The sequence below is a fragment of the Danio rerio genome, chromosome 13 (assembly GCF_049306965.1).
Source record: "Danio rerio strain Tuebingen ecotype United States chromosome 13, GRCz12tu, whole genome shotgun sequence".
NCBI lineage: Eukaryota > Metazoa > Chordata > Actinopteri > Cypriniformes > Danionidae > Danio > Danio rerio.
Genome location: NC_133188.1, coordinates 45393502 through 45406727, shown reverse-complemented (window position 1 = coordinate 45406727; position 13226 = coordinate 45393502). Strand labels below are relative to the sequence as shown.

Sequence of the window (13226 nt, the reverse complement as noted above, 5' to 3'; positions counted from 1 at the left end):
CTCCCTCAAGTGGGTCTAAACCTCTATGAGTTCTTTAATCTGTTAAATTGTTTTAAAGAAAACTGAAAACCTGTAACCATTGACTTCCATACTAGAAAAAAACTACAACAGAATTCAGTAGTTACAGGCATCAAGCTTTCTTCAAAATATCTTCTAATGTTTTTAAAAGAAGGAAGAAACTCAGGTTTTAAATGTAAATGATAACAGATTTTTTATGTTTGGCTGATCTATCCCTTTAAGAGTGGTTTTGTTGTCCCTGGTCACATGTGTTACACATATTTCATCTTTATTTTCCCGCTTGACACTTCAGCGTGTGTGTAATTCGGCATATGTTCGTTTGGTGGCGCTGTTGCTCTTGTGTTTTCCCACAATGACTGTGTGAATGACTGGATGGAAATGGAGAGAGAACAACGCAAAACTCAATCCACTGGCATCAGATCCGGGTAAGGAATTCAGTGGAAACCGAAAAGCTCTCCGTGATATATGTAGCAGTGAACGTGATGTGCTTGTTTTATTACTGTCTGTGTTGATCTGCAAGAGCTTCTTACGGTTCATGCTGCCTTTATGAACACCTGTGAGAGTTTTTGCCTCAGACTGATGTGCTTTTTTGTGTATTTCAATATGATATTGATATACTTATAAATAATGTCAGTATCGTGTGTTGTTGCTATGTTCATTGATCATGCCCGGAGGGATCGTGTGATTTTGTTATTGGAATTATCAATATATTGCAGGATCAAGATGGAGGCAGGGAGGAAAAGAAGGAAACCCATTAAAACCATGATTGATTCTTTATTTAAATGACAAGCTTTATCTCATTGTGCTCAAACATGTGCTTCCTAATCATTCATTCAGTGAGCAGTGACATAAGCATAATGCTGTCATCCATCTGTTCAGAGATAAAGTTCTTTAAAATGTTTGTAAACAATTATGTGTATGATATATTTGTATTTTTTTATTTAATCCTATTTAGTCTCCCTGTTTGATGTTTGTGCCAGCAGCATTTTATTTAACCTTTGTGTGTATATTTAAATGGAATACAAATCCATTAGAAAAATTAAAAATAAGTTATTATAGAAATATATATTTTTTACTTTTTGTTTGCGGACAGAGATTTTTTTTACCACCATAAATCCTGATTATAGCTACCAAAAATAATAAGTAAATAAACAAATAATTATATAGTATAATGATTTTTTTTTAAATTAGTAATTTAAATTAAATTTTGGTTTACAAATCAGACCCCCTAGTTATTTATGATTTTTTGCAATTAAAAATGGCTGATTTTGTGGCGGAAGTTCCCAGAAATTTGTGGACAATTTTGCGACTAAAAATTTATATAAATCTAAACAATTATATGTATTTGCCATATTAGGTAGCCGACTTTAAGTATGCGATCTGAAACAATGACAATGTCACAAATCATAAAAATAAAGCTTAGTATTTTAGTCTCTTGCTAAGACGAGATCTAAAATGGTAGGGATTAAGCCAAAGGGGGGTTGTATAACTCTTATTTTTATCCACAATCTAATGTTCTCTCAGATTTCACTACGCGAAGCATCTGAAATCATGTCACGCATAGGACATGCGTTAGGGTTTCCCCTACCCTACTACACCTAAAACAAAGAGTGCCGTAAAACTCTTCAATAGCAGGGAAGCGTTTTCACTTTTTAAGTGCAGGGAAAGAGTTTAACAAAATCATTTATTGATGTAACGCTCATCATAATACTACATGTAAAGCACAAATAATGTCCTTCAATTCGGTCACGTCTAGCGGCCGTCACCCTAGAACCAATCTTATCTCTTGTCTGTTTCATTGCTTTCTTTTGCAGTCTGAAGCGAGTCAAACGAACAAAATGCCCAATTCGCGGTACAAGATGTCTAGATCTCATCTTTACTATGACTGCATGTTAATCACTCAGGCTTCGTTTGCATCTGCTTATTGCACAAGCTGAAAACTCCCCCGCTCCCTCTCCATGTAATGATTATAAGTGCGCAGGCGAGAAGTCGTTTTTCGAGAGACACTCAAATACATCACGTGCGCTGCGTTTGCAAAATCTAAAAGTCATATAAAACAATTGCGAACTGAAATAAATATAATTTGATTGTATGGTTTGGAATTTAATGTTTTTTGAGATTATTTAATTTTTTTGTGATTTATCTTAAGTTTAATTAAGAATTTAGCAGGATTGCAAATATTTGCGACTTTTTGTTGATTTTGTGTTGGATTCAGCGATCACGGAATCATGAAAAACTAGGTGGTCTAACAAACTGCAGCAGTTTCTTTTATAAAAAAGTTAATACAAATTTTTAATTATTAAAAATAATAATTTGTAACTGTCTTTATTAGGAAGTGTTTGATGCATATGGAGAGGAAAGACTGCCGTCTCCTACAATGAATCCTACAGTAAAAGATATGAATGACGCAACAGCGCCTTTTCCCATTGACTGCTTTAAATGCAAACGCCTCATGACGGGCACAAACTGTCGCAAAAAACTGCTGAAATTGGAGCCTGGGCATGCGCAGAAGGGACTACCATAAGGAGCCAGAGGTAGAGCTGCGGAATCAAGCTACCAACCAAACGCTGATGTCAAATCAACTTGCTAATATAAATATACACGCTTATATTTAAAAACACGTAAAAATGTACGATTTATGAAAAACTGTGTGATGTCAGCTGTTATAATTTAATAAAAACAATACAAGCTGGACTGCAAAATAAACGATTTTTCATAAACTCTAGCCTAAGTTAGACTAAGCTATGAGCTCAAAAATCTTTCTCTAATGGGTTGTTGGTATTTATTATTTTCATGGGGGTAGAAATATCACTATGAACAGTAATATATAAACAACACAGACATTTTAGAAAGGTCTTTATTTTAATTACCAATGCACAGGACCCAAAATATACACACAATAGACTGCTATTTGCCGTGCAGGGTTAATCGTGCGCTTAAAAAGATCTAAACACAAAGATTTCTAAATATCAACAGGATATTTACACATCCCTGCTCTATATAAAATACTTCTTATCAATTTGTACAATAAACTTAGCAGTATTAATACATCAACTGATGTAATCAGCTGCTGCAACCTGTATATTGTTGATCATTTTTGCCTCAGATTTCATTTGCTTCATTCCATGCCTTAATATCTGGCAAAGAGGAATTTACCTTCATTTTAATGTTTATTAGGAGTTTTCAAATAAAACCCCAGCGGTAAATGATTTATATAAATAATATATAATATTTACAGCTCTGTTTGTTATATAAGGGTCTGTTTCTAGAACATTAATATTTAATAACAGCAAATTCAGTAGATTAACTAGACAACATGCCGAAACTCAAAATGTCAGAGACGTCCTATAAATCAACTTCAAATAACCTTACAGGAGATCAATGTGGAGATCGGCTAACATTAGTTTTGTCTTCCTAATTAATATTTCAGACCCATAAAAATAGAATGATGGCTAGATAGCGATCATCAACTGTATTTTCCCCGTCATGGCTAAAGTTAGATGTGTATCAGCAAACTAAAATAAACCCTAATAAAACCCTCACTTTACCAAATAAATGGTGATCCATCAGATCCTGTTGGTCAGAAAGTATAGTTTACTGCTGAACTCATTTTATCATGATAAATTAACACAGAAATCAAACATTGATACTTCAGTCTCCTCCTGAAGCTCCCACGGTCTGCTTAGAGAAGCTGTCAATCACAGCTGTCAATCATGATGACACGCCTCATTGGTATAGCATTAAATTACTAGCTAAAATCATAGTCTTTACTAAAATGAAGATCTGAGTTTATATCAGCGTCGTAACCAGTGCCTTAATTGACCAGAACCATCTTTCGGGACATTTTATTGCAAATGTGATTTAATTATTTTTTTTATTTGGGCTTAAATTTCGTTCATTAACATGGAGGCGGGGTTTATGACTTGTACTGCAGCCAGCCCCCAGGGGGCGATCTAACCACTGGGACCTTCACTTAAAAGCAGGCGTGTGGGCACACCTGGGGCCTCATGTACGAAGACTTGCGTGGAAATCTTACTAAAACATTGCGTACGCACAAAGCTGTAAATGTGCGTACGCAGAAAAAAATTCAGATGTATGAAACACTGCGTACGCCGAGTCTCACGCATATTCTTTTGTACATCCGAATGAACGTGAAACTGAGCGCAACATGCACGAGCACAAAACCCCTCCCTGCCTCCTCCCCCGTATGAATATGCTAATGACTATGCTAATGGCAAAACCCAACGAAAAAGCAATGGCAAAAGCAAGCAAAAAGAGAAACTTTGAACAGAATGTAAATTGGAGGTGCTGCTTTCGGAGGTAGATCAGAGAAAAGCGGTGTTATTTGCAAGTTTGCTTTTCGGAATTAACAACAAAAGAAAAAAAAATAGAGTGGGAGAGTTTAGCTGATGCGGTTGACACAGTTGGGTCTGAACATCGCACTGAGTGCATTTAAAAAAATATAGTCTGGTTTATATCTGTAAACTGTTGCAGCACTCTGAACAGTCTCAGTGGCGCGCTCGTAAGACGCATGTGATCATGTTTTGACACGTTCGAGCATGAACTCGGCTCGAATCCAGCATCTGATGAACTCTATCTTCTTTTTTTCCCCCCGCTACATATCATATTTTGCCTACTATTTATCACGAGAAAGACTAGTAGGAATCATTAATAAGTTTGTGCATCATATTTTATTTGCACATTTATTGAATGGAAATGTTTCTGATTCACGCTTGCAAATTCATCTTCAGATAGTGTCTTTATAGCAATGTGCGTGCAGTAGATCGCTCAGATTACATTGGGAAAACAGGCGACCGCTGCAAATTGTGCTTTAATGTTTAGCTGGTCAACTGTATGGTATGGAAATCTTACATACCTACTAGATGAACCCGTCTCATACAGCTGCCATTGCAAGGCTCAGACACTTTGTAGAGAAGAATTTAACACAACTGCCTCTAGGAGTCGCCAATGGAAAAAAAACAGATACGCACAAAAAATGTGCGTACGCCTGCCAAAAAGCTGCCGTGAACCTGCGTACATTCCCACGTTCAGTTCATTGTTAGTAAATCCAAACGTGAGCGATTCTGAGCGTGAAACCTTGCGTACGCAATGTTTTTGTGCGTACGCAGCATTGATACATGAGGCCCCTGGTCTCCTACAGGTGGTTTGTCAAGCCCACTTGCATGAATCAGATTTGCGTAATGTTTTTTTTTTACAGAAACATGCACTGTTTATAAGAAAGTGGGACAATAAATAGGGAGGCTATTGTTTGAATATTAGATGATCAAATATTCATAAAACAGATGTGTCTTCAGATATTTCTTATACACGAGCAGTAGTTTGTTACTCGCAGTTGTCGCCACTAGTTTGCTTGGTTTGTCACTTGTGGAGGTGCGCATCGATGGATTTGCTCTTCAGTGTTTAAACTTTCAGCAGAAAAAATTTAACCACACTGAACTGAACTGAACTGAACTTCAACTCTGAAAACTGGACTGACACTGTTTCAATTCACTATAATCTTCTATGTGAAGCTGCTTTGACACAATCTACATTGTAAAAGCGCTATAGAAATAAAATAAATTATAAATTGAAGTGAATAGTAGTTCAGCTGGCAATTACTACAATTGGATGTTTCAAGCGGATGGTGCCTTGAGTCAACTTGCTTCCGTTTTGAGTTTGAAACATTTTTATAAAATGTCACATGGCTGGGGTTTTTGACACTACAGTATCATGATTAAAGGGGTCAGTGCTACCGAATTTTCTACTCTCAATGTCAGGCTGTACTTTCAGCAGATTTAGTCAACAGGGTTCAACACTCCTGTTTCATTGTTCAGATAAACCAAGCAGTTCCTGGGCCTATATGGCACTTAATGCTGTCTGCTATGAAGTGCACTTAAAAGTCTAAACTGAGCTTAGTTTGACTACACCGCTATTTCATTCCCCTTATCAGTGGTTGCACTCTCGCAAAAACCAGGCTTTTAAACGCACAATAACCACTCATGCTGAGGCCTGCACTGCTCTTAATGCTGCTTTATTTAGTCGTATAGAGAACAGGTCCAATTGAAAAGTTTTTATGTGATGGTGAACTTCTTTGCTGCGGTTTGTTGATCTTCTGTTGTAGAGTTTAAGTTTAGAGGGGATGTATCATGCTCCGTTTTCATAACGTGAGAGTACTTATTTGGCTAGTTAGTAATGATTTGCAATCATGTTGGAATATCTGATTACAATATCAGGACACTGAATTTTCTTCTTCAACATTTATACTCCATTGTTGATGCCAACTTTTGTGGCTTTCCTAATGGATGCACAAATTTTGACTTATATTGTCTAGAACAGGGATGCCCAAACCCGTTCCTGGATGGTTGGTGTCCTGCTGAGTTTAGCTCCAACTTGCTTTAACACACCTTCAGGAAGTTTATAGTATATATACTAAGAGGTTGATTAGCTGGTTCTGGTGTGCTTGATTAGAGTTGGAGCTAAACCCTGCTCCTGCCAGGTTTTAGTCTGAACCAGACCGTTCCCGCTTATATTCAGCATTTGTTGTCCTGTCTATGTGTGTGTCACACACACACATAGGCAGCACCAAGCTAGCGATGCACTGCATCACACCGTCTCTCTTATTCACACATTTCAATGCGAAGTTCTGTTGTACGGCTCTGAGAAAAGGGGCGAGATTAAACAATATGTTTAGACGTTATAAAAAGCGAGCGAATGGTCCATATTTTAAGTTTTTGTATAAAGAGGTCATGTTTTGATCTTTGTTTGGTCACACGCAATGTGATTTCGCTGGTCAGAATTTACCAAGCTTGAACTTTGCAACACAGTGAAATGGAAAACTTGCTTGGTTTCTGGTCTGTCGCATTTACATGCGTATAAATGGAAAGTATTATGTAGCGAAAAGTGCAGTATGACCATGGCTTTTTGTGAAAGTTTGAAAGTTTGAACAAGATCAGCTTAAATCCAGTCCCTCAAAACCAATCCATCAAATCCAAAAGCACATTTTTTTAGATTTTGTCTCTGATGACAAAATTGTGGCTGAAATCTCACAGTGTGAGCAGGGCTTTAAATATTTCAGATTTGCAAAAATGTAGACAGGGCCCTCTAGTGGATTTGACATCTGAAATGTGCAAAAAAAAAAAAAAAATTTTCGTTATTACGTTTCCCAAAAAATGTAGGCTGAGTAACACATTATTAATGAGACTGCTGTAAATAATATATCCTCATCTTGGAATTATAAGGTTCTATCTGTGATCTTTAAGTTTTTATGTGATGGTGAACTAATTTGCCACGGTTTGTTGATCTTCTGTTGTAGAGTTTAAGTTTAGAGGGGATGTATCATGCTCCGTTTTCATAATGTGAGAGTACTTATTTGGCTAGTTAGTAATGATTTGCAATCATGTTGGAATATCTGATTACAATATCAGGACACTGATTTTTCTTCTTCAACATTTATACTCCATTGTTGATGTCAACTTTTGTGGCTTTCCTAATGGATGCACAAATTTTGTCTTATATTGTCTAGAACAGGGATGCCCAAACTCTGTCCTGGATGGCTGGTGTCCTGCTGAGTTTAGCTTCAACTTGCTTTAACACACCTGCAGGTAGTTTAAAGTATATACACTAAGAGGTTGATTAGCTGGTTCTGGTGTGTTTGATTAGAGTTGGAGCTAAACCCTGCTCCTGCAAGGTTTTAGTCCGAACCAGACCGTTCCCGCTTATATTCAGCATTTTTAACTTTTTGTATAGAAAGGTCATGTTTTGATCTTTGTTTGATCTCACGCAATGCGGTTTCGCAGGTCAGAATTTACCAAGCTTGAACTTTGCAATACAGTGAAAAGGAAAACTTGCTTGGTTTCTGGTCTGTCGCATTTACATGCATATAAATGGAAAGTATTATGTAGCGAAAAGTGCAGTATGACCATGGCTTTGTATGAAATCCAAAAAATCCAATCCCTCAAATCTAAAAGCACATTTTTTTGGATTTTGTCTCGGATGATAAAATTGTGGCTGAAATCTCACAGTGTGAGCAGGGCTTTAAATATTTCAGATTTGCAAAAATGTAGACAGTGCCCTCTAGTGGATTTGACATCTGAAATGTGCATAAAAAATAAATAAATAATTTTTGTTTCCCAAAAAATGTAGGCTGAGAAACACATTAATAATGAGACTGTGCTGTAAATAATATATCCTCATCTTGGAATTATAAGGTTCTATCTGCGATCTGAATGATTTTGATATATTGAGCCTTAATGTTTTTGCATTCCAAATAGCAAACAGTATGTGTATAACAGTTGTCTTTCATACATTAACATGAAAGAGATCCTAAATGTGCTCTAAATTTAAATAATCATTTGCAAATTGGAGTAAATAAACCACGGTAAATGCAGACAGAACCTTTTAATTCTGTAAAGTCATTTTCCACTTGGAGTTATAAGGTTCTGTGTGGCAGATCATTCATTGAAGCCTTTCTCAAGAAATACAATAAAAATATATAATTTGGGGTTGTAACATTGTTGATGGTTGAGTATTTTGTATAGTGTCACTGTTAATTTTATCTAACTAATATGGTCATATTTATAAAATGTTATGTTTAAATGAACTTTTGAATGATATTTATTGGATTATTTGCCCGATGAATTTAATATTAAGTGTTTGCCCTTCAAGAATTAATATTAAATTTAAAGACTTTAAAAGAAAACAGACAATGAGCAAATGAGTTTAATAAACACTGATAAATGTTTCACTGACTATATATACACAAATAAAAATATTTCACGTTTAATATATTACACCTTTTTTTTAATAACAGTTTCTTTTTCAACAATGTAAAATATAACATTTCATCTCAATGTCAAAAAAAATGCTTCCAAATCATATTTACATCTTTTCAGTTTCTGGTTTCCTCTAAATTTTGCGTGGTGCATTGTTTAGCTGACTCTGATTTTGTGTGATTTTTGTCTTTCTGGTCTTTCCCACTATCAATGGAGCAGTCTGGCGAAATGACAAAGAAAACTAATCCTGATTGGTCCTCGTGCGTGCATTAAAAAATGCTGATTGGCTAACAGAAATAACCTTATAGAGCCAAGCGAGAGTTCAACTTTGTTGATAAACTGCTTTTGTTTTTTAAAGAAAGTCTTAAAATGTAAACTACTTATAAAAAAAACATCACATATTGTTAATAAGTTTAATAGGAATATGTCAATAACTCAATGTTGACAAAAATGTCAGATATAACCTTATAATTCTAAGGTGACGATATGTCTAAAGTTAGTAATTCATCTAAGTAATATATAAATAAATTTACCTTTTACAATTATTAATTTAGCAGACACTTTTATCCAAAGCAACTTATAAATGAGGTTCAATAAAGCATTTCAAACGACCAGAAAGCAGCAATATATATAAATATATGTGTATATATATATATATATATAGATGCGATTAAAAGTTAATTTAGCCAGGTTTATAAGGAAGTGTCTTGTGCATATGGAGAGAAAAGTGTCTCTTACAGATGGTTTGTCAAGCCCACTCGCATGAATCAGAATTGCACAATGTTTTAAACAGAATAGCAATAGAAAGTTTATGTGGTGAAAAGTGCAGTGTGACCATGACAAGGTAGCAGGTAGGTCGTGTGACCATGACAAAATGGAGGATGCAGTATGTCCGAATTCCATTCATACTTTTCCTATTCATACTGTATAGAACATACTTTTCCAACGGCTGAGTAGTATGTTTAAATTCAAATGCAGTACCTACTGAGTAGTAGGCGGTTTCGGACGCAGCCTATGACTGAACAAGATTAGCTTTTCCTCCATCTAAAAGCATACTTTTTGGGACTCGTTCTCATGCAGCCAAATCCTGTGTAGCACTTTTGTGGGCTCATAGGTGCACGTAACCAAAAGCCAGGAATAAAAACTAAACTAGTAATGACCTGAAGGTAAATACTCTGTTATGTCCAAATAATTCTTTACAGTTTGACTCATGACTTGTGACATGTGAGTTCAACTCTTTAACATTGCAAGTAACTCTAAATGCATGAAAAATCACATTAAAGTCACTGCTTAAAGAGCTGATAACCAGATTGTTATTGAAATGTAATTCATTACTAAAGAACACATAGCCTTGAGGACGACTGTTAAGCTGAGGTTACTCCAGGGGAGTGAATAGCTTGATGGTGTCATGTATAAATCTTTAAATGTTAATAAAGACTATAAAGAAGGACCTGTTTGATGTTGTAAGATGAATCTTTAGAATTACACGAATGCCACTCGGAGATTGAAGAATATTAGCTCTCGCTGATGCTCCTGTACTCTGTCGCACTCAGATTAAATATTCATGTAGATATTTGTTCTGCTTTTTTTCTTCAGAGAAACTCTTGAACCTTACCATGCTGCTCAAATATAATTCACTGGCCCATTTTATTTCTGAGAACAGCCTTGGCATTTCCAACTTATTTGATTTCGAAAAAGTTTCACCAATTGGCTCTGTATTGTACTGTAACTACTAGCTCTATGATTATGTATTTTCTTTCTATAAGCAAATTACATTAGGGGTCCCAAGGACAAGTATAAATAACCAAAAAAAGGTCAAAGATGTCAATCATTTCAACCTGACTTCGACTTCTGAGGATTGAGATGCTGCTCAGGACAATGAAGCACAAAGGCTTAATGGATTTTACATGTGACGTGATTTTATAGTTATCGTAATGGTAGAGTCAGGACAAGGGTAAACGCAAACAAAGCAGAATGCATGCATCTGTCTGTTGTTGTTCCTGCATGGCAAAGATTTTGAAATCCAAGGTGAGCGAAGCAATAAAAAGATGAAGTAGCATAGATGATCAAATTAATGTACTGTCTTGCTTAATAGCTAAAGGTCAAGGTATCAGAACAGGCGCAGCAAATCTTACAGTCAAATACAGAAGGAAGGTATTTAAATAGGGATGTAACGGTATCAGAATTTCACAGTACAATAATACCTCAAAAACAAAAAACTATTAAACCATATAAAAAAAATAAAGTTTCAATTTAGTATTGTTGAAAACTCATGGGTTTTTTAAGCAAAATTATCATATAACTATAATCTGGTAAAAGCTGGGATCTCTGGGCATGTTCCCTGCAACAGAAAAAAAAACAACTCTCATTTGGGACTGAGGTTTCTGGGACAGAGAGATATGATTTAGCCAAGGTTGACCGCAGTGGGTAACGATGTGCATTGTCTTTCCACCACTTGAGAGGACAAGCCATGAGTGAGATAGAGGTCTCTTTGCGGTACAAGTCAATGTCTGCATCAATCTAGTGATCTAAGTGTGCTATGTTCTGCAGTCCCCATGACTGTTTTTAGTCATATTCCCCGACTTATATTACACCACAGTCTGGCAGTGCCTGCATACTGTTTTTTTTTCTCTTTGTCCGTCGCCTTTTCTCCTTTTTCGTATCTTTTTAGAAAGAAACCGAAATGCTTCCACACATCCGATTTTAAAACCCGCTTTAGGTTCGATCATTTCCAGCTCTTTTTCTTCCCCGCTACTAGCAACACACTCCATTTCCGCATTACTGGACCTGTAGTGACAACAGACCGCAAAGGATGATGGCCACGCCTAGGCTGATGGGAATTGTAGTTCCCGCTACCTCCTGTTTGCTTCATTCGCCTAAGCAAACTTTTCTCAGAAATGTAGTTTTGAGTCATGCGCCTACGGTAATATTGAAAAAAATTACTATTGCGGTATGACGGTATTTACAATATTGTTACATCCCTAGTATTTACACTTGGTGCTCAGGTGTGATTTTTTATTATTTTTTTTTTCACATACTTTTAACAGAGTGTAAAAAATCCTGAAGGTTCTGTGGGTCTCGTCTATCAAATCTGATCTTTATTTTGTATTTCGTATTGGATTGGAGTCTGTGCTAATCCATTCTACAGCTTGATTTGCTTTCTCTGAAAGCATTTGAAAGTTCCCTCGGCTGTATTTTGGGTCATTGTCTTGCTAAAATGTCCACCCTAGTATCATCTTCATCATCCTGCTAATGTAGTAATGTTGGACTGAAGCAGCTGATATTTGTTTAAAATGGAAAAGCACAGACGGTTGCTAAATAACTACTGAGAGATTTCAGCTGCTGTCTGGGCTTTCATTGCCTTTCTACACCTTGCTTTCTTCATGTGTTCAATACTTTTTTTCTGTTCTTCATTTCATTTTATTACAGATAAATTAATTTGTTATTAGTTTTATATGTCTACTCCAGCATTTATTTATCCCAGAATGCATTGAGATTGTGTCTTCAAAATATTGTAGTTCCCAAGTCCTCAAGAGTTTAGTGCAAAAATGATGAAACTTATTTGTGTGGTTATTCAGACGGTCTTAAATGTTGATTCATATATTAGGACTGCACAATTGTTTTGTTTTTGATATCATGTTTATGTGTGATATTGTTGAATACAATTTCACCAGATGGCTTCAGATGCTCTATTTTAAAAAAGTTTATTAATTTAGATTGATTGGGATGATTCTGTAGGGGACAAGTCATGCATAAAATATAATAAACACAATACAAGCATATATTAATACAATAGAGCAAAGATAAAAGTGAAATACACTGTGCTTTATAGTTTTCTGGGAAGTCAAGTGGTATTCATGAACAGAAATTAAATAATAATATTAAAAATAACATTTCAAAGTCGTCATTGTATAAATTATATAATTTCCTTGTTCCAGCATGCCTCAAACTCACTTGAAAAGCATGCATACTAGTAATATATGTATGTGTGAGAGCAAATGTGAGAGCAATTAAAGCTGTCGTAAGAATTTTATAGAACAGTTCTGTAAACAGATGATGGAGTGATTTGTTATAGATATTTACAGTGTAGTTTTTTCTCTAATTAACCTATATAATTAGCAAAAGCATATCATAATTATATAACTCTAGGAGATAAAAATACTACAGAAAGTAGCAACCTTGCTTGCTATCAATTAGAGATCAAGAACAAGATCTAATTGCAATGGCATGCAAGACTTTTAATACCATTAATAATAATAATTATAATAAAAATAGATTAAACCATTTCATAAAATTACAGTGAAGGTAAACTCCTAAAGAATGTTAAAAGCAGACCTTATTAAAATTATTCATTTCAGTATTATTTTATATGTTTTAACATCATATGTTTCAACATACACGTGTTCAGAGGCACATTTATTTCATATAAATGACTCA

The 13226-nt window shown here is 35.4% G+C and overlaps 1 protein-coding gene across 5 annotated transcripts in view; it reads left to right on the top strand.

Moving 5' to 3' along the window:
- The first annotated feature begins 357 nt into the window (after positions 1-357).
- pcdh15a (protocadherin-related 15a) overlaps positions 358-13226 on the top strand; it is a 759862-nt gene continuing 746993 nt past the window's right edge. For all 5 annotated transcript variants that reach the window (XR_012388492.1, XR_012388488.1, XR_012388474.1 and 2 more), the window contains exon 1: positions 358-443. The gene's annotated coding sequence lies outside the window, so the exon portion shown is untranslated. The remainder of the gene's footprint in view (positions 444-13226) is intronic.